We start from the raw sequence: 25,589 nt of genomic DNA, 5'->3' as shown, positions 1-25,589 counted from the left end.
TAATTCAGAGCTAGCCAAAGATCTGTAATACAGCTCTACATCTCTATTAGAAAGGAATGTATATTTGCTTTTAATAAAGAAAGGCAAGCCAATCCATTACGAACAGAGACCACATCTAAGCCTCTGCTTTCTTCTCTTTTCCCCAGACTCCATTTGAACAATTAGAGTGGTTTATGCTTGTGTGAATGCCAGTGGATATTAAATATGCAAACTGATAAAAAATAAAACCACCACCATTACCATGTTCAAATCCTCCATTCACTTGCAAATCAATTTATCTGCCTACAGCCCTGTCCCAGTCTTTAAATAACCCTCCTCAGCAGACTGCTCCACCTCCAGCCAAATAATCCAGAGCAAACCCACTTTGTTAAGGATGTTTAAGTATCAACAGCTAGGATATTATCTCCTTACCCTACTGTAGGAGAAGGGGTAAGATAACCAGAGCAGTGTCAGGACGACAGCTCTCCTCGCCTCTACACAACTTACTGCCTTAAACAGCCTGAACACTCTCTCATGGCTTTCATTGCTACTTCAGTTAATCACAAAACAGAGGTGTTCAGCCAAATCCTGCTTCCCAGCACACTTAGTATGATTATCCTCAGCCTCATTTTTCTTCCCACAGCCTGCATATGATTCACATGAAACGTACAGAACAAATGGGGTCTCTTTGTATGTGTCTAAGGATCTCCTAATCATTTACTGCAAAACTGCTTTTGCAACATCACTGCAATCTGCAGCTGTAGTCTAAGAAAAACGGTGTCATTTATCAAAAGTAACTAAGAAGCAGTCTTCTTTAACCCTGCATCCTGCACCAGAAATACAGAGAGAGGGAAAAAAAGAAATAAACCTACCCAACCAGTATTTCTAAACATGGCTACTTAGCTTTTGGCTCCCAATCTGCAAATCTCATTTCAAAGATGCAAAAGTGGGCTGCGTGTTACAGCTGTTGAGCCCACACAAGTCTCAGTGCAGTCAATGGGAATCAGTATCTTTGAAAACCAGGGCCCTGAATAACGGACTCTATTTTTAAATGCTCATTTATACCATACATGGGTCTCACTTGTGAGGTGCTTGCAATAAAGTACGTGCAATTTCATAAGTATCCTTTGCTTCAACTAAGCCAGCACAGAAAAAAAGTAGGAGAAAATGTCCCAAAGCTCACAGTGTTGCTCTTTCACCAATAACAATAGTCTGTAGATGCACCAAAAATGCTGCTACTGTAAAAAAAAAAAAAAAAAACCAACCAAAAAGAAACCCAAAAAACCCCCCAACCTTGGTCTTAAGGGAGCATGAAAAGGTTATTGTGAGCATTGCCACAAATATATGGTTTCAGATGTGATTTAACTCTGCGAATTTACCAGTATGGTCTGGTCCCACTAAGGCACTGGATAAATGCAAATATTACCACTGTGGATGGCAATGTTGGGAAAAAAATATTTCCTAAGACAATTTCTTACACTTATGCTGGAGAAAAAAAAAATCTGCTTCATTTCAAATTCACAGAAGATCTAAAGGTGCTAAAAACATTCACTTTGATATTTATAGCTTCTATAAGACATATTTCCATTTTATACTAGTGGATTTTTTATGCCATAGTTGTTAGAGCTAAAACAAACTGGCTTTCCAGAAAGCAAACCCTGTGTCAAACTAAAATGATATTCCTTCAAAAGGTCAGTAAATTTACAAAAGGAAATAGCCAGTCCAGATTGTATCACCTGCAGCAGCAAGAACACAACACTTTAATCAAGCTCTGGTTTGTTTTATTTAAACAATTATTTGAATGTAATTGCTCTGAAACCATATGCATCCTTAAAATGATTCCAGATAACATCCTTTCCCCCGATTCCAAGGTAACTTTCTGGCTTTAATTATAAGTCAATTAACATTAAGTAATTTGACTGATTAATTTTAATTAAACCTGTTGAAAATTGATTTTCCTTTAGCAAGTAAAGATGATGCTCTAGTGCGATCGTCAGGAAGGGAGGATGGGGGGGGTGCGCAGGGAAGGGGGGGGGAGCAGAGGAACCAGCCCTCAGCACCCAAGCCGAGAAAGAAGATGTCTGGAGAAATAAGGAAAAAAAAGAAAAAAAAAAAAAAAAAAAAAAAAAAAAAAGAAATCCCCCGCCAGGCCCGGCAGCTGCGGGGGGCACCGGGGGCTGCGGGGCGCCCGCGGAGCTCCGCGCTCGGCCCGCGGCGGGCGGCGGCCCCGGGGCGGCGGGGGAGGAAAAGTTCGCTCGGGCGGCGGCGGCGGGAGCGAGGGGTGTGTGCGTGTGTGTGTGTATGTGTGCGAATCTCCCCGCAAACACCCTCCGCGCCCCCTCCCCCGCAGCGGCTCCTGCCGCCGCGCATCCCCCCGAGGAGGCACCGCTCGGGGATCGCCGCCGCAGCCGCGCAGCCCCCGCGCAGCCCCGCACCCGCATCGCCCTGCCCGCGGACACGCACACACGGACACACACGGCTCGGAAAGCCGGCCCTGCAAAGCGCCCCCCGGGCTCAGCCCCGCAGCCGCCCTGCCCTTCCCGGGGCCCCCGAGCCCGGCCCGGCCCCCCCCCTCCATCCCGGCCGTCCCTCTCCTCCCAGCTCCATCCCGGCCGCCTTTCTGCATCCCGGCCCGGCCGCCCCCCTCCCTCCTCTCCATCCCGTGCGGGCTCGCCCCGCACGCCAGGAGCATCAAAGTATTTACCAGTTCACGGCCGCTTTCCCGCAATCGCAGCTGAAGCTGTAATCCGCTGGATTCGCCTCCTCCGGCTCTCCCAGCCGCTGGGAGAGGGAGGGCTCCCAGTAGTGCCCCGGACACTTCCAAATTATACCGATTTTTATATATTTTTCTCCCCTTTCCTGGGATCGGGGCGCGGGGAGGGGGGGCTGGAAATCCCCATCCGGAATCCAGCCTCATCCGTGCCGAGCCACCTCCATGTAAATCCGACCATCAGGCAGGCAATGGAAATGATCAAACGCTACTTCTCTCCGTCTGCAGGCAGATAATCCCACTAATCCAATAGATCTCCCCCGATCCGAAATTGCCCTCCAGACGAATCCCTTTTCGCTCGGTGTCCGGCGGGTGATCGCGGAGCAGCGACGGTGCCCCGAGGGGCGCGGGGAGGTGCGGAGGGGGGTACGGGGTGGCGGGGGTGGGGGGGGGAGTGTTAATCTTTTTTGGCTCCTGGATGCACGGCTCGCTCAAACCGCCCAGATCCCTTGCTTTTTCCCCTATTACACGTTTCCACTCCAAATTGCTGCTGGATGAAAAATGGTACAAAGATACCCCCAGCGGCGGCGCGGCGAACAGCGCGGGCAGCCCCGGCCCCGCACCGCACCGCCCCGCACCCGGCCCCGCACCGCCCCGGGCGGACCTGCCTCCGGGGGGACCCTCCCGCAGCGGCTCGGCCCGACAGCGGGGCGGGGGAGCCCCTCCGGTGGCTGCCGGAAGCACGGAGAACACGGACCCCTGAGTGCACAGGGATACACAGCGATGCCAACTGCGGGATGGAGACGCTGCTCGCACCTGCCTGCGGGTGGGCTGCTGCCTCTTGCTAAATTATACCTGAATTATATAACTTTTGTGTATATAGTTCATGTAGATAGATACAATTTACACTCCGATATGTCACACGGGTATAATCTAGTAAGAAACAATGATCTTGCTTAGACTGTCACTGTCTGCACGTAAGATATAAGGGACTTCTTTTGTTTCCCCTGGTTGCTTCTTGAAATATTTTACTTATTTTTCACTGCTTACTTTCTATTTTTAATTGAGGAAAAAAGTATTCTACGACCCCAGCCTTCATGCTTTCTAGGATCACAGTGGAGAATGAAAGTTAACAACTAAGGGAGTGTGGGGAGAAAGGAAGGCCAGATCAGAAAGGAAAGGAGAATAGTCCTTTGAATGTTGAAAGGTCTATTCAGTTTTAAGAACAGCCACAATCACACACTAAAACATTCTGAGTTAAAGCCTCTTGTAGAGAGCTCATTAACATCTCCTGTTACTTTAGGAGAGACTTCCCTTCACATTGTGTTTAAAATCTGTATTTTGCTCTGTTAACATCCACCTTGGTTTAAAATATTGACACTACGCAAGCACAGCATACCCACTCATGTTTCCAAGCATATAGCCCCAGGCAGGGTCTGGAGGTGCCTGATAATTTGATAAGCTTTTACACCCTCACCTGAGAGCAGATCCCAGCAGAGCTAAGGTCAGTCCCAGCCACACTGGGCTATTTATGTCTCTGTGTCCCACTGAGGATCTACATCTAAATGTCCATGGCAGGAGTGACAGGACACAGCAGCAGTTTATCCTGTGGCATTCCCATCTACTGGAATAATCATGTTCTGGGCACATTCTTCACCTGGTAAGTATCAATAATTGTTATAGTCCATGATCAACTATCAAAGTCCAGCATCCTTCAGTGCTCTGAAATTTAACTCTTTCCTGGCCACCAAAAGTGAACATCTCTCAGATATGGAAGGGAAAGGCAGAACATACTCTGCTGACAGAGCAATCCTAGGCATGTTGTTATGTTAGACTCAAGGGAACACTAAGCGAAAAAAAAAAGTTTCAAAACTAGAAAGAAAATGTGCGTATGAATATCAGTCAGTTGCCACCAGCCACAGATCAGCCAACAGCCTAAAAACTATCACCAAAGAGGCAATATCAGGTGAGATATTCTGCCATTCTTCATCTGCACAAAACCCTGGAGTAGCTTTGTCTTTGGGTTGGTTTTTGCACAGAAAAGTAAGAAATAATGGTGATATAAAATAACTGCACCCTCATTGTCACTCAATGAGCCATTGGAATCCAGGCGTGTAGACTTTTCCTTTCGCTCCTTGAAGGAGGATGTACCTACCTTTCTCAAGTTCCCTGAGCCATCATGTGCACATCTCATTGGAGTGCTCTGAGTATCATTTAAGCACATTGTCCCCAGCTAATTATGGGAAAAAATCTACCCATTTATCCCTTTGCCATACATCTTGTGATAATTTCCATCCAATTTGCTACAGTCCCACCTTTGACTACCAAGCCTCCACATGGTCCTAACCCATCTTCACTTGTGCAGAAGTGGCACAAAGTTGTTGTTTGAGCACCTTAAGTTTTTCTTTAACTCCCTCTCACAGCAGTGGCATGTAACATAAATTAATTCATAGCATCACTTTTGCTCTGGTCTGTGACCAAGGTTGGGATCCCTTTCCGGAACTTTTCTGCTGTCTTTCCCTCTGCTTCCCTCCTCCATGCTTCAAACATTTCTCCTTGCTTCTTCCCTCCAGGAACCTCAATATCACAATAGCTCTCCTCTCATCCGAAATATTGCTGGAGAAAACGGAATACCAGCTTGTGGAGGACAACAAGATTTGCCCTGATTTCTTCAGCTCCAAAAAGTTATGCAGGTCTAGGAAGGGATATAGGGTTGCGAAAATGAAGTACAGGACTAATCTCTCTATACTGATGTGATAGTAATAGCTGAGCCTGAACATAAATATGGTAATAACTCTGCCTAAAGCCTGACACTACTGTATTAGCAGCGCAGTTTGACACTGATTCAGTCTACATCCAGTATGTCCTTGCTTTAAAGACCGAAGTGGCCTATACACACATTTGTTTATACATAGATACATATCTATATACATACATACACATATGGTGTGGGAACTAGATGATCTTTAAGGTCCCTTCCCACCCAAACCATTTTTCATTCTATGATATATATCTATATACATATGTGTAAGAAGTGTTTGGACTCATTTGAAAGAAGGGGAGAAGAGATCACAATAGATTAGAGTTTTGTTAAGTATGTTTTAACATGCTGCATGTCAAGAAATTTTAATCTAAGGAACACGAAACTGCTTTAAAGGATGGCCGTATTTAATATTTAGTTTGGCTGAGTAGGGTTGTGTTATCTGCATTTACTAAAAGAATGGAAAGAGAGATTAACTTCTAAGGACTGAAAATCCATGAAAATTTCAAAGGCCAGCATTCTGCAATATTCTAAAATTCAACACTGCTCCATTTTCTCTGTTTTAAGAACATGAAGCCCTTCATACAGCCCTCATGTAAGCACCTAACTTCTAAAAAGAGCAAAACATACAATCAAAAGCTAAAAAGAAGAAAGAAGCTCCCAACTAGCAATCAAAGCTAAAATGTGTATTGAAGCAAATAAAGAATGCACCTGAAACACCAGTGTTAGGAAAGGTTTGGATGTGACACAAGTTTCATGAGCGATTGCAATATGTAACTTAAGATAGTCATGTTTTTCTTTCAAGTATAAATTTTATCAGGCTGTGTTTCTCAAGAAAAAAAAAAAGATTAACCTTTCTAATAGGTAGAAAAGGTGGATCTGTTTACATATACAAGATTCTAAATATTCATTAATTTATTTGTCTCATGATAGTTCATTAAATTGTTTCTTGCAATAACTTTGTTAAATATTTTCTTTGATTTCAGGGAACTTAAGATTACTCTTCTCAGTGCATTTATATTCTTGAGATTGCCCCTGATTGCCAGAACTTTAATGAAATTATAATGCCTGTCTATGAGCTGCTGTAGTTAGCTGTAACTGCTGAGTTATTGCCATTCATTTGGTTTAACCTTGCCAAGAAGAGCCACTTAAAGAGGTCATCCCTCGACAGAGTGTGGCCATGAAACCTCTTCACAAAGCTACAGGGCTGACAGTCTCTCAGTCACTGCAAACAAGGTTATTATTTGCTTTCTTTAGTATTGTTCTTTATTCTTAAACAACCACATTTTAAAAAATATGCTTGTATGGCAAAGAACTCGCTGAGCAATGGTCAGACTTTCACACGTCAAGAGTCAAGAAAATAAGGAGCATGTAGTCTTAGGGTTCCAATTTTATCTTGCCTTCACTCTCTCCCATAGAAGTTCCGAAGTTTGTACTCATATTCCAAATGGCCTCACCACCATCTCTGCTGCACTTCAGTGGTCAGGGTCACTGGGTTTCTTCCTCCCTACCTGTGATGGGAGTCGTACATTTTGTCATCTGGTAGGATTTGTATTCTTACATCATACAGGTTGTCCTGGGTGACATTTGCTTTTTATCATTAGCACCTTGTACTGGAATATTTAATTGGCTGTGTTGTACCTCTGCACTGTAGATTTATTTTGCATTTTCATTTAATTAACAGCCATGACCAATGGCCTGATGGATGGCAAAGCATTCTGTGAGGTAGAATCCTAGTGGATTAAAAGCTTTACGGGAAAGTTTCAAACACCCATTCAGCCTGAACTTCTCAAAGGCAATTTTCTATAAAGTACCATGTTTCCAAAACACAATGCTCGAGGATATAGGAAGAGGAAGCAAACAAGGATAACACAAACCTTGTTCCTACAGACACACCCAAGAGTAGGATCACTGGATGCTCAGATGAGCACAGTCTGCCCATAGTTATTCTGAGGTTCAGGTTCTTTTGGGTGCTGTTAAAAGACTGATATTGATAAAAAAAGCCATTGCCAGTGTTCTTACTGGAACTTAATCAGTAGATTACAACACATTACAACACTGTGCTTGCCAGGGAACTCTGAATTAATTATAAAATCCATTTCCTTGTTTATGTGGCTGGGAATACATTTAGTCCAGAAGAGTTTTATGACTTTGTTCCTTCCCAAAATTTCAGTTATTATTTGGAATCATAATCCAGCAGTGCCTTGGTCTGTGGTGACAGACCCAATAGTTTCCCAATACAGGAAACTATGGGGCCAGGGTTTGGTTTTCAAATTATGAAAAGCATTTACACAAAGGGTATTCTGTTCACACTGTGTAAGAGCCAAACTATTTCTAGGTTTTTTTAATTAAATTAGTTTAAACCTAGAATTGAGAGGAGTACATAATCTATACTACTTCTGACGTACCGAATTTGAAATCACACAGGGACATTCCCAGCGGGAGCTGGTGCTCTGAGTCACTCTTACATGCAGATTATATTCTTTTAGATCCAGTAAGCAAATGACAGAGAACTATGGGCCAACTTCATCTCTGATGTGATGAAATGGAAGTTAGAGGAACCTCATCAGAGAGTTTTGTTTCCTAATACCTAACCTCAGCAGAAAAATGAACATGTAGCCTGGATTGTTAGCATTTGCAAGTGAAAACAGTAAATTGTTTTCCACAAGCTTTTACTGAAGAATACCATTTCCTTTTTCACCAGTCAGCTTCCATAAGCAAGGAGAGCTTGAACTTCTGTGAATTAAGACTTGCTGGAACCTTGACACTCTCTCAGTACTGACAGAACATTTTAAGTCCTTATTTAAATCAGTCAGTAATAAGATGATTGTGAAATACATCATGATTTTACTACCAGCTTCTCTTGGCATCTGTTTCCCTCCAGTTACGATTGCTCTGATAACTTGGTGACCGATATAATTAGCCTGGCTGTCATCATGGCTACTGGCCAAAAGAGCCAAAAATGTTTCTTGAATTTTCTTTTCAGATGCACCAAATAACACAATACATTAATTAAAACTCAGACAGTCCCAGTTAATTCCTGACAACTGAAAGAGATGCAATTTGAAAACACACTTAAAAAGCAGTAAATCACTTCCAACCTGGTTTGTGTGAGCTGCATTTGAAAGAGGCTGGAGTGAGCTGGAGATTGGGTACCGGGCTGGGGTCAGGGCAGAGCCTTGATCAGTGACCGTGTGGAGACCTTGAGCAAACCATTTTATCTTTCTGATCTTTAACTCCATCTAATCCATTTTGATTTTTCTATCACCGAGGCAAAGGCAACCTTCCCATACCAAGGAGAAGGAGGAAGCCATCTAGGGATTCCCAGGCTGGGGAGGAGAGGGAGGTCAAGAGGCAGAGCTGAGGCAGCTCAGCGCTGCTGCCTCTGCCAGCCCCAGCTGTTTGGCACCGACCCGTGCAGTGACTTGCAGGTGCAGCAGAGGGTCTGTGTTGCTACAGGGCATTGATAGACCTCTGAAAGAGGCCAAGCACCCGAGAGAGTTGTGTGGGACAAACTGGTTTTGTGGAGCAGTCGATGTAATGTGTTCATGAAATTCTGCTATAATAAGCAATAGGAAATAATGAACCGACAGAAAAACGTTTTATAAAAGACACGTTCCCGTGTTTTGCAGGCATTAATCAGCCTCAATAGTGATGGGAAATCTAGGAGATAGTATCAATATGAAAATGCCATTGTACAAACAGTAACACATTCGCTTGCTTATCTTGGTAGGTCTTAAAGCTTGTCATGTCTGGAAATCTGATTCACTGCACAATGACAAACGACACAAAATTGACATGTACAGGCAAGAACATACAGGCAAAACAGAGTACAGAAATTCCTAAGAATTTCTAAAGCAGAGACACCTGAAGAGCTCCTTAACTGAGGGACCCAGAGAAACATCATTTTTAACAGGCGATGAGAGGGGCATTATTCCTTCTGAAAATAGAATTACTTTTAAGAAAGAAAACTGAAGGCAAAGCAAATCACTTGCGACTTCTGAAAATCTCACTGTAGTATAACTGAGCTGTTATTTATAGCCCAAAAATATTATTCCTGTAAAATCTGGTTGTTCTAATGATTTAATAGCAGAGTAGCAACAATAAAATTCTTCATTCCAGCTGTGCAATGGTTGCATGTTAGGTTATGTGCCTTTGTGTCTCTGGCTGTACACAGACACATGATAATACCAGATCTACAGTAGCTGCATGGCAAGGCACCCTGGAAAACTGGAGACACAAAGAGATCCTCTGCTCTGTGCAAAATATCTGCAGATACCTCTGTCTGCTCTGACAGTTACAACCTCAGGAAGCCTTACATGGCATCTGTGTAGGCAGACAAGGAGAAAAAGTAAAACAAGAGGAAAAAATGGCAATAGAGAAACTGCAGCATCCTAGAAGCCTATTATTTAATTGATGTCATAACCCAGGAGAATATATGATCCTCTATACACTATGGTCGAGTCACAGCATGCAGTCTACATGGACTTTGAAATTGCAGTTGTTTTTTATACTAGATCAGCTAGAACCATCTGAAAGTTAAATCTATACAAATACTTTCTAATACCTATCTGTGGCTGAAGTGAATCCCACACCCAGAAAGACATGACTTCAAATTTTAATTTTCAAACTTCTAGAAGGTCTTGGTTGCAGAACACCACTTTCCCCCCCCCCCCCCCCCCCCCACATCTGGCATTTGCAGAACTTAACGAACAACGTCTCTGGCATTCACAATAAGCACAATGCAGCTTAATCTCCTTCTGTGTGGCAAATTTTGGCATTCCCTTGCCGTAGAAATTGAGCACAGTTGTTCTCGACAAATAGTTTCTCAGGCAAGATGAAAGAATTCATTAGTTTTCTATTTCTCAGACCTTTCCCTTTCTTTTCTATTCCAGACAAATAGGACACCCAAATTTCCTATTTCTTTTAATAATGATGCTATAAAATTTTTGCTGGCAAATGTTATTATTCCAGGCTGAGAAATTTATTCCTATAGCTGAGAAAAAAAATCATCCATCCCCCTCCAAGGTCTGTGAATCAGCCAGTAGAGGGTGCAGGCAGTGTGGCTGCAATCCCCACAAGCCTGAGCTGCTTCAGTTTGTTTCTAAGGTGGGCGAACATAACAAAGCACCTGATGTTATGTTAGGGATTAGTTCAATACTAAATAACGTGTACAAATTGCAAGGCATCTGTTTTTCTCAGCTTCCTGTTTTCTTTGTTCACAACTGTTCTCCGTGTTTATAGTGATCCTGGGCTTGTGCTGCACACGTGAAATTCAGAGACTGCAAGAAAGGCTTGAAATCTCACACTAAGAGACATGTCTGTATGATATTTTCATAATCACGGGATTAAAAAATGTTCCTTTCCTAACAGTAAAAGTTTATTTCTATTTATATCTTCAGGCCTTTATTTGAGCTTCAATCAAACAAAGTTTCACTGAAACAAACCAAAAGTATTTCCCTGACACTGGGAGTATTACCTTTGAGAAGTGATGTCAACTACAGAGGGGCTGAGAGGAATTTGTTTGCAAAGGGAATGTTGCAGCAGCCCTTGTTAAAGGGGAAATTATCTCAAGGCATTATTTGCTTCCTCCCACCTGTGGGTCACACAGGTGATGGGCACTGCTGCTGAGCAGTCACAGCTCCACAGCACTTCATGGCCTGTTCTGTACATATTTTGCAGTGAGTCTGGCACAGATGTGAATCAGACAATATCTGCAGGAGCACACAAATACAGCTGCTACAGTCCAGTGTTTCACATCCGCAATTCTACTCGTAGTGCCTGGTCTACCCAACTGTCTTGGAGTCTGGTAAGGCCAAAATAAAACACTGGGATTTAGGGAGGATCTAGGCTGTGGGAAAATAAGCCCAGTGTTTCAAACTCTGTCTGAGTCAGTTCAGCACCAACAGAATAAATGAAAACACAAAGTTGAGCTTGGCAAAGCTGGATCGTAGAGGTGAGCGACTATCAAAGAGTGATCACAGTGTAATAATCACAAGATACTGAGCATGAAAGGGTTTGTGACAGGTGAAAATGAACACATTTACTCCAGATGGAGCTACAATTTGAGTCTAAAATGAAGGATATACTTTTTTTTTTTTGAAGCAAATATTTGTTGATCTAAAGACCAAAACAATAGTTCTTGTTTCTTTAGCATGTGCTAAATAACTGACAACCTCTTTCAGCATTGCCTTGGGCTTACTTGTAGGTTTCATTTCAAAGATTAGACAAGATAAAGCACCTTGCATTAGCACACCTATCTGACAAGATGACATCTCACAATGGTTTGATAAAAAATGATGGTAAATTTTACAGGTCAGTAATCTCTGCCTAGTATGAGTAAAATCAGTGTTGTCCACTCCTTTTCTGCAGAGCTATCTGCAGTGGAAACAACTAGCAACATCTCAAATGAAATGTCTCAAATCTCAGCACAGTCCCTGCAGCCATCTAGTTCATCAAAGTAAGAAACAAGCTGAGGAGAGCTCATGTTCAATGATGCTCTGAGGGAAAATGACTGTCTGGCATCAGCACTGGAAGTAGGATGTGGCTGACTGATGATTTAGGATTGGTTTTTTTGAAAATACTGGGTAAATTGAGTAATTTGAACCAATCATGGAATATATCGTGCAACACAACACTCTTCTACCCTGCAGTCTCCCTTCTGGGAAATCTGGAGTGGTGGGGAGTACATTTATCAAGAAAATAATGACCCCAAACAGACTCCTTGAAGCCTAAGGTGTTTTTTTTATAAGAGGACGCTAGGGAACTAATTAGGAGGAAATAGCTCCTCAATGTCCTGAGCGAACTCCCACTGAGATAATAAACAATTTACTGATTCACACAACTTCAGACATACAAAGATAGTCATCTTTATGACGTTTTTGCAAATATGGAACATAGAATGGCATGCAGAGGCAGTGTTTGATCAGAAAAAAAGGTATATATATTCAAGGCCACACACTTATCATTACTGAATTTTTTCTCTTTGAATTTGGAATTAGGATATATTTAAGAGGTGTATAGTACTGTATATTATTCAAAAATTAATTTTAAAAGGTGAAGTTACTATCTGCCTACTTTTATAAGCTTTATCTAATTTCCTTGTTCTTTTATGTTCCATACATTCTTTGGGGAAAAGGAGACACAGGAGTTTTGGGTGTGGACATTTGCTGGCTTTCAGACAACAAATGTTTTAGAATCAGCTTTCAAAACACTCAGTTTTGCAAATATAGAATCTTCTGGACCTTCTCCCCTGATTAGAAGGCCAAGTATTTTGATCAAGAAAGGAAAAAAGTCCTAAGAATGGAAAACAACAACAGTGCATGTATTCAAAAGGTATAGACCCCCAGGAGTAACTTGGAGTATCAGAGGGAGGTCTGACAAGAACTAAGGGCAGAACATTAATATTTAGACTGAGCATCAGCAGAAATGTCCTGTCAGTGTGATGTGTGGAATTATCCTAAGGGAAGTAACTAAAGCTTGTTGCTGACAACCACTGCTTTTCAACATTTCAAGTTGGCAGCTCTGTTTCTATACCAAACATTCACATCAGCCCTTTCATTTTATGATAAACAGAAGAAAAATTTATATAATGGATATAATCAGCAATAGACCTATATGAGAGAGAGCTTTGTGTTTTGAGAAGCTGAAATGGAAAGCTTGATCCAGATGGAAGAAGTGAGCATGGACCTGTTGGAGTAAGTCCAGAGGAAGACACAAAAATGCTCCAAGGGCTGGAACACCTCTGCCATGAAGACAGGCTGGGAGAGCTGGGGGTGTTCAGCCTGGAGAAGAGGAGTCTCCAGGGAGACCTTGAAGCCCCATCCAGTAGCTAAAGGAATGACAAGAGAGAAGGAGAGGGACTTGATAGGACAAGGGGGAATGGCCTTCAGCTGACAGAGGGAGGGTTTAGATTGGATATGAGGAAGAAATTCTTTACTGAGAGGATGGTGAGGCATTGGTACAGGTTACACAAAGGCGGCCAAGGCCAGGTTGGATGGGGCTTTGAGCAACCTGGTCTAGTGGAAGGTTTCCCTGCCTATGACAAGGGTGGAACAAGATGATCTGTAAGGTCCCTTCCAACTCAAACCTTTCTATGACTCCATTACTCATTTTGAATTTTATTAAAATCACACCATTTTGGAAACATCCTGATTATGTTTCTATGACTTATCTTAGGATCTTATACGAACAGCTCAGAAACACCCTGGATATTTGGAAGGAGCTGTAAGAAAGTACTTTTGAAGAAAAATCTAATAATGTGGCAGGGTACAAAGCTTGCTGTTTTCATTGCAGGATATCTACTGCTGGAGTATCACTCTTTTAGGATTCTGAAGAAATTTCTCATGGCCAATGGAGAGAGAAAAAAGGGGTTTTGAGATAGTGATAAAGATCGAACACACTGGTGCCATACTAAGCAACCCACACATTCAGTCACATACAGTACCTTTTCTCTGTGGTTCAGTTCCCTCATGCTTTCCATATGCTCTCTTTAAAAGGGCTTGTCAACACAAATTGTCTTTCAAGTAAAAGAAGCAATTGCTTAATATAATTTGATAATCAGCATTTGCTAGAGAAATGTGTTAAATTCCAGCTGCTCATTTCCACTCCATTCCGCGCTTATGGTTTTCCTTTCTTTTTCTCCTGCCCATTTCCCAACACATCCTCTCTGCTTGTGTCCATTCTGGTTAGGCTGCCAGAAGTTGTGGGCAGGACCTATTCTACAGTTTGCATTTTACGTTTTCTGGAGCTTGTGAAAGAAGCATCCAAAGAATTTCAGACTGGGCATCTCTATCCTTGAAACTTTCAAATGCTCTTTGCACTTTTATATAACTGTGGTTAAAATCTGACATGAACAACTTCTTCGTGGAATCTCCTCAGGTCCCCGTGGTCTGCACAGTTATGGCTCACAATCTAAAGCTCACAGTATTACTTCCACATCTGGTACTTCAGGCATTTGTTTTAAAAAACATGGTGTCACTCAAATGCACATAAATATGGATTTGCTCATTAGCAATGTTCCTGCTGTAACTACAGCTATAGCACCTTGGGGAATAAAATGCTTAATTCTAAGCATTTGGGAGGGACAGATTCACAGTTGTGTTGCCTGAACTTCCTGAAAACAAAACAGTAATTTGGTATGTAGTGGTCGAGCCACAAAATAAATACTTGAGTACAAGAAGAAAATCTGATGCTCAGAAGTTCATAAACTGCCAGTGGACTAAAGAGTAAGGTTTTACCCTCCCTTTTTCCTCACAGTTTACCCTAAAGCTGCAACTATCACATGCAAAGCAAGAAGTGGTGGTTACCTCTATCTCAGTTGGTGTTTGACTGTGTTTCCACAAGTTGGAAGAGAATTTTATGATAATTATTAAACATGATTGTTTAAACAGTATTGTTTGAACAGTATTAATAAATTGTAAGAAAAAAAGTAATCTGTAACTTTTTAATGCATTAAAGCAACAAAATTATTAAGTAGAACACCAGAGACAGAAAAAGAAAAAAAAAAAGAAAATCTTATCCACATATTCTAGGTTATATTACATGCCATCATGATATTACAATCTAGAAGGGATTATCTCTGCTACAAGTCAGCACAAGTTACTGTCGTATTTAAAAAAACTTGGGCACAATGTTCACCTTACAGTGCCTTGGTATATTAAGATAACAATGTGAAATGAGGCAGGCAATCATTTGTCTCATGTCCTCTTTGTGTTTGGGGCCCCCGAATAAAATTGTGGGTGACAAATATTTGAGATCTATAAAATGTTGTTCATCATATCAATGTTAGCATAATTGTATCTGATGTATAAAAGAATTTTGTTAGAAGGAATACTTAGAGAGTTCATTCTGACTAGATGTCACCCAAAGGAAGATTTGTATATTATAAGGTTTATGCCATTGTCTATTGGTGAAACATGATTGCATACAACTTCCAATTTCATCCTCCTTTTTGGGCAGTTCTCAGAAAAAGGCATCCAAACCAGCAGTCATTTATCTTTGATTTAAGCACAATTTGATGCCTACTTAATATACACACAAGTAATAATTCAAGACAGCACAAAATGTGCATTTGACAGGCTTCCAAAAGACACCAATGCATATTAACAGTTTTGCATTTACAGGCATAAATTCATGGGTGACTCTCACACTGGATGACTTGAGAAATTCTTTGCACTAATATCTTCTATACAGAGTATTCATCTGCTCCGTATTTTAGTTGCATGTTCTTCATGCATTATTTCCTGCAATGCTTATAGGATTGTGTTATTCAGAGACCCTGTTACTATTTTCCCACACAACACCATTACCACTTGATACACCAAGAAAATGGTGATTTGCAGGAGTCTTCCACTGAACAGATTGTAATGACTATAACAGTCTACAGAAACTCTCTATAAAATATGACTGACATAACTATGCCCTAGAGAGCAATGGTTAAATAATAACATACATACATAATGTCATTGTTATATTGATTTACACAGACGTGATATCACCTACGCTTTATGTCAAAGAAAAAAGACAGCTGTTAATAAAAGGAAAAATTAGTCACATAACTTATGCAATCAAGAAAAAATTTAAACCAATATTAAACAACATGTATACACTATTCTCCCTCTCACACCTGCATTCTGAAGCATTCTCAAGGCAAGCATTTTATAAATAAAAGAGCAAACCAGCTCCCAGATCAAACTTCTTGTTATTCACAGCAGGTTTGATTTGACTTGGCCAGAAAAAAGATTTCTCTAAACAAATCCCTCTAAATAAAACATCTTTCCCCTCAAGCCCATCAGCTCATCATTAGTGCTTTAGGAAGTTGTGCACCATTAGCAGTGAAGGGTAGATTCAAGATATGCATGAACTTGGTACTGAAGGAGGATTCAAACTTAGCCTACACTGGAAATTTTTGAAGGTACATAGCTTAACCAGCTGCAAATAAAAAAGGCTGCAACACACTCCTATACTACAAGCTGGTATACACAGACCTTGCTATATTTGTAATAAAAGTCTTGAGTGCAAAAAAAAGCCACACAAAATCAGGTTAAAGGCACTCTGACCAGCCATTATTGCAATCAACATATGTTTCTCAAACTCTTTTTGACTTAAATAAAATTGAGGCCAGAGGACAGCTGGAGGCCTAATGAAAGAAACACGTCTACTGAGACAAGATCAGATTTGGGGGGGGGTTTCCTGTTAAAAATACAGATCGTGTTTCCAATGATTCATAGCCCAACCTTCTCTCTTTCAGCTCTGTAGTGATGAAACGACCAGATAGAAAATAGACTCTTGCCCAGATTAAACCCCAATGTCTTTACTGATTCCTTACCCCATCTACAACACAGCTCTTTAAAAAAGATACTTGGATCAAAGGATAGAAAATGAAAATATTAAGGGAAATATAATGGAAGATATAAAACCTTATCCTCATCTAGATGTAATATTTGGTTGTTCCAATGATATAATTGTATAAGGCAAGCAAAATGGGATGAAGACAGAAGAATGGTAAACTCAGAGGAAGAACTTACAAGCAGGATTGTTCTGCACTCCTTTTTTATGGAAGATGTCAATAATTTAGAACTTGTGTACCAAACTTACACCTCATTTTCTACTGCAAGTTATTATGTTCACAAGATAGTTTTATATGCTGTATCAATTTTTAAATAGACTAAGTTCCTCAGATTATGCAACATACCAAAAATAAGACACCGGCTTCATGAAAGCCAGTGGCCTTAATGCAGTAAAATCTAATATAGGCTGAAACAGGTAGATAAAATTAAACTTACCAGCCAAATAATGCATTTAGTTCAAATGTACCAAAAGAAGTAAAGTATTTACAATCTTTGGATGCTATATCTTAATACATAAGTATTCAGTATATCCAAAATACTGAAGAAAATATGGCAGCCCACAAGAAAATAAATAAGTACAAGTCAGCGAGGAAAGGCAACAAATGCCTGCTGCTGGCAATGCAATGATTGGAATGATCTCAGCTAACTGCTAAAAACACACAGTGAATCAGGAAGTGGAGAACTTCACATGTGAACAGGAAGACAGACGCAAAATTACTGTTAGGCTTTATGACAGAAATCTGGAAAATACTTCACACTATCTGAATTCCAGAGTGACTTTAGAGGTCGGACACAGTTACCCTTCTGCAATGTTTCCCAAGGATGGGGATCATGTGCCTTTGGGAAGTGAAGATGCACCATTGACTACATCAAGTGTGTTGGATGGGCAGAGCCCTCCTGTCCCTGACAAACAGGGACAGGTCAAGATAGAATAAATATTCCCTTTCTTCTAGTTTTAAATCCACTTAGGAAGGCAGCATGGATGGTGATACAGCCATGAAAGAGCATATAAATGCTTCAGGACAGCTTCCACTCAGAACTCACAGGACTTTATTTTAATAGTTAAACAAGTACAAAAAATAGCTGATATTCTCCTTTGAAAGCTGCTGTGTGCCATTGACAGCTGAGGTGATTTACAGGAGCCATCAGAAACTTCAGCCTGTTCTTCTCAACAGTTCGTTTTTATTCAAGAAAGCAAAGTAAAATAGGTTGCACATTAGGCTCTCCTGCTGTCTTAAATCATGAAATAATTGTGTTGAAATTCATCACGACCTTGTGTAGCACTTCTCTAAATATCTCAGAATTATTCTTCTGAAGTAAACCAAATCAAAACAACCTATGCTCCCAAATAAAAAGCTCCTAATATAGATAACAAGCTTTCCTTTCCATTAACAGTCAGAACATTACAACTCCCAGGCTGGTAATGCCTACAAATTAAAACATCCAGCAACACTTAAGCAAGCAGAGACTTGACAGAAATTCCCATCAAGCTCTCCTTGCTAGGTAAAGAGAAGACCTTCAAAACCAATTTGATTGGTGATACATTTCACAGGTCGAGAGGGGCTTCATATTGTGCCCTAATGTATTACTTCAGTACATCATTTATATGCCTCTCCTCTAGCATCAGTCACCACTAATGACCTAGGCCTTCCTCATCTTTCACACAGCACTCATCAGAACTGGCTCCTCTCAACATTTTTTTCCCTTTTTGACCAAGGTAGCGATTGCCATCTGAAGTCATTATCATCAAAACATGACAGCTACAGAGCTAGCTGTAGAAAAGCGAGATTAGATTCCCAAAAGCAGAATTTTTGTCCTCATCTTTGGTTTCAGCAGGGAGCTGAGAGATGCTGTTTCCAGATTGCAGAGGTCCTCACCTCTCAGGTTGTGCTTCTGGTGTAGTAAGCAGCTGCTGCTCTGAAGCTCCAGTATAATTGGCTTGCAGCTATCTTTCCCTTTCAATCCAAAATGCAAGAAAACTTCTTTTTAACCATACTCCATGTGCAAACCCATCAGTGAAGTATATACTCCAGAGAAGTATAAATGGCTTGCAATCCTACCAACACAGATCTTTGCAGGAGTGGAATAGAGGGGCTTAGATAGGTCTCTGCTTCTTCCTTCCAGGGCAGGAAGACCAGCAGACCATGCCTTTCCAGGAGTGCTTTTGCATCTTCCATGTGATGTCTCCCCAAAAAGGAAACATCTCCCTAAATCCTCTTCTTTTTCTTCCAAGCCTTTCCCTGGTACAAGCTACAGTTTTATCATTAAAAGTCTACTGGAATTGTACAAAACTGAGAGGAGATCTTCCGAAGTTCTCACTTCAGTCTTGCTGATCCTTCCCAAAGGAGGACACAGCTATTCTTCAGCAATATTTGCCAAGCAAAATGTACTTTGTATTGCCAGTATCTGTCCTATGCTTCAATCCAAAGAGTAATGCCACCATTCTGGTACAACTGACATAATACAGAATAGCTGGTCATTATAAATCACAATGTCCTAATGAAGGATAAAAAGAAAAGGAACATTTATGAGGCACATATATTTCACAACACATTTACACTGGCATTTTTCAAGAGTTGAAAAGGTATATGGATAGAGGGTGAGAAAGGAGAAGTGAAATAAAGAACTGTGTGATATACTTGCAGCATGTCTGTTCTGAGCACAGACAAGTTTCTGAAAACTTTTTAAAGGTCATGGTTACTCAAATTTACACTGAAAACTTGAGGTTTTTTCCCTTTGCCTTGTTGATCTTAATGTGTTTTTCTCCTTTGTGATTTCATGCCATGCCAAAGCTAGTTACTAACTTTCTTAGCCTTGTTGTTACTATTCAGGAAGTATTATATTTATGATCCACTATATTACTGTAATAATTAATAACAATTTACTTCAGATTTTCAATTAGTGTGATCGCTGACAGGAAATAAAGTGCAGAACACAACAAAATAATAATATTAATAATAGAAAATCAGCAAGAGATATAGCTGTCTGTGTACAGTACAAGGAAGTGGCACCCAGTTTAGGAGAACTTGCTGGGTTTTAGTGGTATTTAATCGGCATGATAGGAAACCTCCTATGAGCATGTGAACTTTGATGTCTGAAGAACTTTTATTGCCGTGTAATTGTTTTATTTCATTTTTCCTGTGCCATTCTGAAGGCTTAATTTTCACTAGTATTCCACATAAAATTGAATAATCAAGATCCTTATTTCACCAGCCCCTGAAAGGCCACTTAAACCATCAATCTCACCATGACTCTCCTGGGAGTCCCATGGAAGGGAGCTTTGGCAACTGACAGTCTGGGGGCGAGCACTAAATAAAATAGGAAAATAAATATACTGTGTTTCCTAGAAAAGGCACAGTATCACTGAGCCCTTGCAAGGCATGTTGTGCTCCTCCAGAGTTGCACCGTAGCATCTCTCTTTCATAAGGAAATGCAGCAGCAGGCATGCTGACCCTGCTGTTAAACCACCCCTGGCAGTCTCAGACAGCTTTTCCTTTCTCTGGGAAAGGCAAAAGCAACAGGCACATCCCCACAAACCCCCGCATGGAATAAATCTGCCTGCTTGACCTTCATACCTTTAACAGACAGGAAACCTCCACATCAGTCACCACAACGACAGAAAGATACCATGCAGCGCTTAATGCTCTTTTCTAAGCTTCAAACATCTTATTTCTCTTTTCTTCCCCTTCTCCCAGCTTTTTTTTCTTTTTTTTTTCTTTTGTTGTTGTTGTTGTTGTTGTTGTTGTTGTTGTTGTTGTTGTTGTTGTGCTAAGGATGGCTCACACTTACTGCTGGTGAAAGATGAGCAGATTAATGCAAGGACCATAAAATAAAACTCCACCTAAAGTCAGAGTAACTGTAGCAGCAAGTACCAGGATCTTCAGAAAACGTAAATGAGTCTGCCAAAATGGTTACATATGTAGCAGGACCTGAGAGTAAATCCAAGTCTATAGTCCTAAAGAGTAAGCGAAATCACTATTTTATCTCCATTTAAGTGATACATTAGGACAGAGGGAACACCACGGTGTTCCTCGCTGCACAAACAGATATTTAACAGTGGTAGCATTTTATGCAAACTACCCATTAAGCTACAAAGAAAGCACAAAAAACCATAGCAAAGTAATTAAATAATGGACAAGGCCCGGATTTTATTAAAAGCTTTCCAAACCATAAAAACAATGCCAAAAGACAGTATAAATTCAGTATTGTTTCAATGGACTCTTGAAGTCCTGTACTGTAATCTACTCTTTATTACTCATCCACAAAACATCTAGCAATTTTTATTACAAGTCCCATCCATTACAGTATTAAACTTAAATTCGATATACACTGCAAGGTCATGATCCCACTGGTGATGAAAAGCTGTGTCTAGTACAACTTGCTTCATTTAAGGCTTAGATCTCTTGACCTACTAAAAAAATGAGCCTCACAAAAGGCGCACTTGGATGTCAGAAGGAGTAGACTCGGCATCCAAGTGGAAAGTTTACTTAGTATCTCCAAATGCTTTAATTGCACGCCAGACCCAATTTCTGAAGCCCTTCTGATGTTAGTGTTCTGGAAGAAAATCCCTCTGGTTATCTGATGTCAAAGCTGAAATTAGTCCTTTGGATCAAATAACAGCAACAAATAACTATTTAAGCCAAGCTCCATGTGCATCATACCTGCCGCTGGCTATACTAAGTCCGTAATCTTTGGAATCACTTCAGTTCTACTCAATATTTGCTAAGTTAAGTTGTACTTTAGACTTCACAGTGCAGCACTGGCAAATGTAATAACATGAATAATGCTATTTTGCAATTGGTAAATAGCACATTCTGGGCTGAATATATTCTAAGAATGAGGTCAGAGTGACGCAGTCTAACATGTGCCATTATTAAATCATAGAGGACCTTATATTCTTAATATTAGAAACAAGTAGGTGCTTACATAGAAAAAAACACATGATTCTTTAAACATTTTCATATCTTTATCTCACTCCTCCTTGCTTCATTATTTTCTTTCCTCCCATCTTATTACTTTTTTAGCATCTGAAATTGAGCGATTGTTTCATCTGGGAAGCAGTGTGATACCTTAAATTGTTTACATTTTGATTCTGGAGAAAGCATCCAGGATTTGTCAAACAAACAACACAAGGCATGTGTTCTTGATGTATTAAGTCAATTAATACTAATTGTACCACTCCTGTTATCTCACTGGCCTTGTCTTTTTCCACACACTGTCCAGATAAGGACTTCTGTGAGATAGCAAATCTAGACCAGTTACATCACCCACCTGAAGGCAGAAAATTGCACAAAACCTGTCTACTTATTGCTTAGCAACAGCATAGTATTGCCTTAGTATTCTGATTTGCCAAAGCAGTTCTTTTTCATAGAATCATAGAACTGTTTAGGTTGGAAAGGACCTCCCAGATTGAGTCCAACATTCCCCCAGCACTAAGCCATGTCCCCAAGTGCCACATCTACACAGCTTTTAAAAACCTCCAGGGATGAGGACTCCACCACTCCAGCAGCCTGTTCCAGTGCTTGCAAACCCATTCAGTGAAGTTTTCCCTCATATCCTATCTAAACACACACACACCCACCATCACAAACTGAGGCCGTTTCCTCTCACTCTGTCACTTGTTCCCTGGGAGAAGGCACCGACCCCCACATGGCTGCAACCTCCTTTCAGGTAGTTATAAAGGCAATAAATAACAAAATAATAACAAATAAATAACAATAATATCAAATAAATAACAAAACTCTCTAAGATATTTTCCTTTCTTGTCTTCACAGCAAGATGACCTTTTTTTCCTTTTTCCACGCACAACTCGCCTCATGGAGGTATTGGATTGAGCTAATAAAAATGCTTCTACCATCTCCAAAACTCATGAGATGGAATTCGTTCTACCTTCATATTTAGGGACACGTTTACTGTTAGGTACACAATTTTCCCCTCTCTAGTATGGAGAATTACTTTCAAGTCAGTGTACTGCAGCAAAGTACCTGATTATAAACATTTGTCAGGAATAAGGATTCCTAATCTGGGCTAATGAACTAATCTAGACTAGACAAAAAAAGAATTAGGCTTCAAGAAAGGACACTGGGATTTATAAACCACGCTGGGAATGCAAAGACAAACCACAGCCACTGTTGGCTACACTGTTCTCACAGTGAAAACAATGGTAGAGGCCATTCCAGACATTAAAACAGTGAGTGCATGATAAAGAGTGGAAGACACGGCTTATAAATGAAGATTAAAGAAAAGCATTTTCAAACACTTAGGGACTGCATGTGACACTCCCATTGTTAGAGATGGGAGCTGAGCCAAAGTGGTTATACTTAAAGGGAAAAGACAGTTTGGAACTGTTAAATGGAAATATTTTGTACAAAACGTGTAATTAAATCATGGAACACTCTTTCATTGTAAAACACTTTGCCTAATAGCTTAGGAGGATGTAAAAAATAGTTAGATATTGTAGACATAAGGACACATGCAATATATCATATCCAATTACTCTAAAATAGTGTATTAGTCTCTGCTTGTAGCACAGAAAGATACATCTTCCTGTTCAAGACACAGTGTTATCAACCACTGGGGTAAATATTAAAACTGCTTCATAGAAGTACATGTCTAAAACTGGCAAAGGAAAAAAAAAGGAATTATGAAAACCTATTTTCTGATTCTTAAAGAAATGGTGTAACACTAATCTTGATGTGCAAAGCTTAGCTCTACTTTTCCACTAAAAAGGAGTGTTTTCCAAAGACAGACAAGGAAATTGAGTAACGCACATATGAGTTAATTCACAGTTCATTGATGGCATCCTTGATCTACTGAGGGGAAAGTGATTAAACCATTGACCATCTAAGCCACTAAAGAGCAAGACCATGTGACTTGCAGATGGTTTAAAGCTGAGATGGCATTGCAGAAAGGAACGGGTAGACTGGTGATGAGCACTGAATTTGCTTTCTAGTCCACAGAAATAGCAGAGTGGAATAAAAATAACAAAAATCCCCAGGCAATAACTTACAACAATTGTTTGGCAGCAACACAATGTTTTGAAGAGAGCAGAAAAATACAAAGTATAGGAAGATGGGAGAAGGTTGATTCCTCTTCACAGAAAGAAGGCAAAGCTTGCCCCTCTCTCGTACCAATAGTAGCTTAGTGACACCTCATTATTTTGGAAGTTGCTACTACAAACAGCTCTACCAAACAATGAGTGACTGAAGTACCTGCTTCCCCTTTTGCCTTTGTCTGCAAAAAACATTGAGCTTAGTACGTTCTCTTTAGAGTTAGGTGGGATTTTTTTGTTTTGTCTTATACCAGAATAATCATTCTCATGGAGAAAAAAAACCACTCAAAATAGCATATCTGAAAAAATAATAGCCCTAGCAACTCTCAGTTGCAGTAACACAAACTTTCACTGAGGAAAACAGTAGGACTGTCTCAGGAATTAGAGCTGTTAACACTGCTCTGCAAAGACATTAAGGCTGTTAATTTAATGGTAACTTCAAGTTCTGAGGAGTCTTGTTTTCAAATGTTCATTATATTTCACAAAGCAGATTAAAATTATTCTTCCTTTCACGTTGCACATGATACTTTACAAGAGTACACAGTAAAATTAAAGTAATCTCTGAAGAATTTAGGCACAAATCTCTGAACGCATTCAATGGCCTGTTGTGAAAATGCAGCAGACCACAGAGAAGCCCAGATCATTGGTGACAGCAGTGTAAATTTTCTCTCTCTCTGCTGAAAGGTGTAACATTGGCTGTAAAAGTGAATCATTAAGACTCCCCAGAACCTGAACAGCAAAAAGGAGATTTGAAGTGTGTGAAAGAAATGTCAGTGTTTCACAAATCGTAATTCTTAGTTGCTAGAATTTATTTTAGATTATCTACTTTACAACTAAACTTGATATGGTTCTGAGAGTTAGGAGCTAACTCAGCGCTGTTCTGTATCTTGCATGGCCAACAACTGTGGCAAAGTATTCCTAAATGAGAATAGGCTGCTCGCACATCAGGTTGTGAATAATTCATACTCACTTTATACTACCAAAAAAGGCCTAAATTAGGTGAAAGACAGTGGTTAATCTGATCCAAACAGATGTATGAAAATTGTCCTGCTACGAGTGAACTCTGATTTCAACAAAAAGTAAATCTACTTAATGTATACTATGGATTTTATTTATAGTTATCAGGATTTAAGATCACCCAGAATTACCTCAGGTGACTATGGCAATTTTAGCTGTAGTTCATATGCAACAAATATTATTTCATGATTTAAGGCAGCAGGAGAGCCTAATGTGCAACCCACTTTACTTTGGTTTCTTGAATAAAAATTGAGAAGAGATAGCATTTCCATAAAGGCTCTTGTGGATTTAGAAAGCAAGCCATATCAGCATACCCAAAATATTCATTAGATTGTGTTAAGAAAAAAAGTGGAAAAATAATGGGCTTTACAAAGGCTAGATTTTGGAGAAGTGAGTTTCAGAAAATTGATGTGAATTAAATAGAGTCCAGAAAATCAAATGTAGTAAAGGAAGGATATTACTGGCTATGCTTATTCTAATAAAACATCTACAGGATGTGTCATAAAGGAGAACTGAAGCTGCTGTGCAGAAGCAAAGGATGAGAAAAACAGTATCAAGGATAAAATGACAGCATTAAAAGGTAGAAAGCATCTAGAATACAGGAGGATTATGTAAATTATAACAAGAGCCTGAGGCAATCAAATATACTTGAGAAAGCCAAATTGAAAAATGAGCATCAAATAGTGCAAAGCATCTCAACTAATACCAAAAGATATTTTA

At 40.2% G+C, this 25,589-nt stretch overlaps 1 protein-coding gene across 9 annotated transcripts in view; it reads right to left on the bottom strand.

The window, feature by feature from the left end:
* Positions 1 to 25,589, bottom strand: part of NLGN1 (neuroligin 1) — a 435,650-nt gene that overhangs the window by 312,709 nt on the left and 97,352 nt on the right. For 4 of the 9 annotated variants that reach the window (XM_064665866.1, XM_064665868.1, XM_064665871.1 and 1 more), the window contains exon 1: positions 2,684 to 3,246. The exons of 1 other annotated variant lie outside the window; for it this stretch is intronic. The gene's annotated coding sequence lies outside the window, so the exon portion shown is untranslated. Of the gene's footprint in view, positions 1 to 2,683; positions 3,247 to 25,589 lie in introns of those variants that run through there. 4 more of the 9 variants (XM_064665867.1, XM_064665870.1, XM_064665874.1 and 1 more) reach the window with 2 other exon arrangements.

The sequence above is a fragment of the Pseudopipra pipra genome, chromosome 10 (assembly GCF_036250125.1).
Source record: "Pseudopipra pipra isolate bDixPip1 chromosome 10, bDixPip1.hap1, whole genome shotgun sequence".
Classification (NCBI taxonomy): Eukaryota; Metazoa; Chordata; class Aves; order Passeriformes; family Pipridae; genus Pseudopipra; species Pseudopipra pipra.
This window is presented reverse-complemented; position numbering and strand designations above follow the sequence as displayed.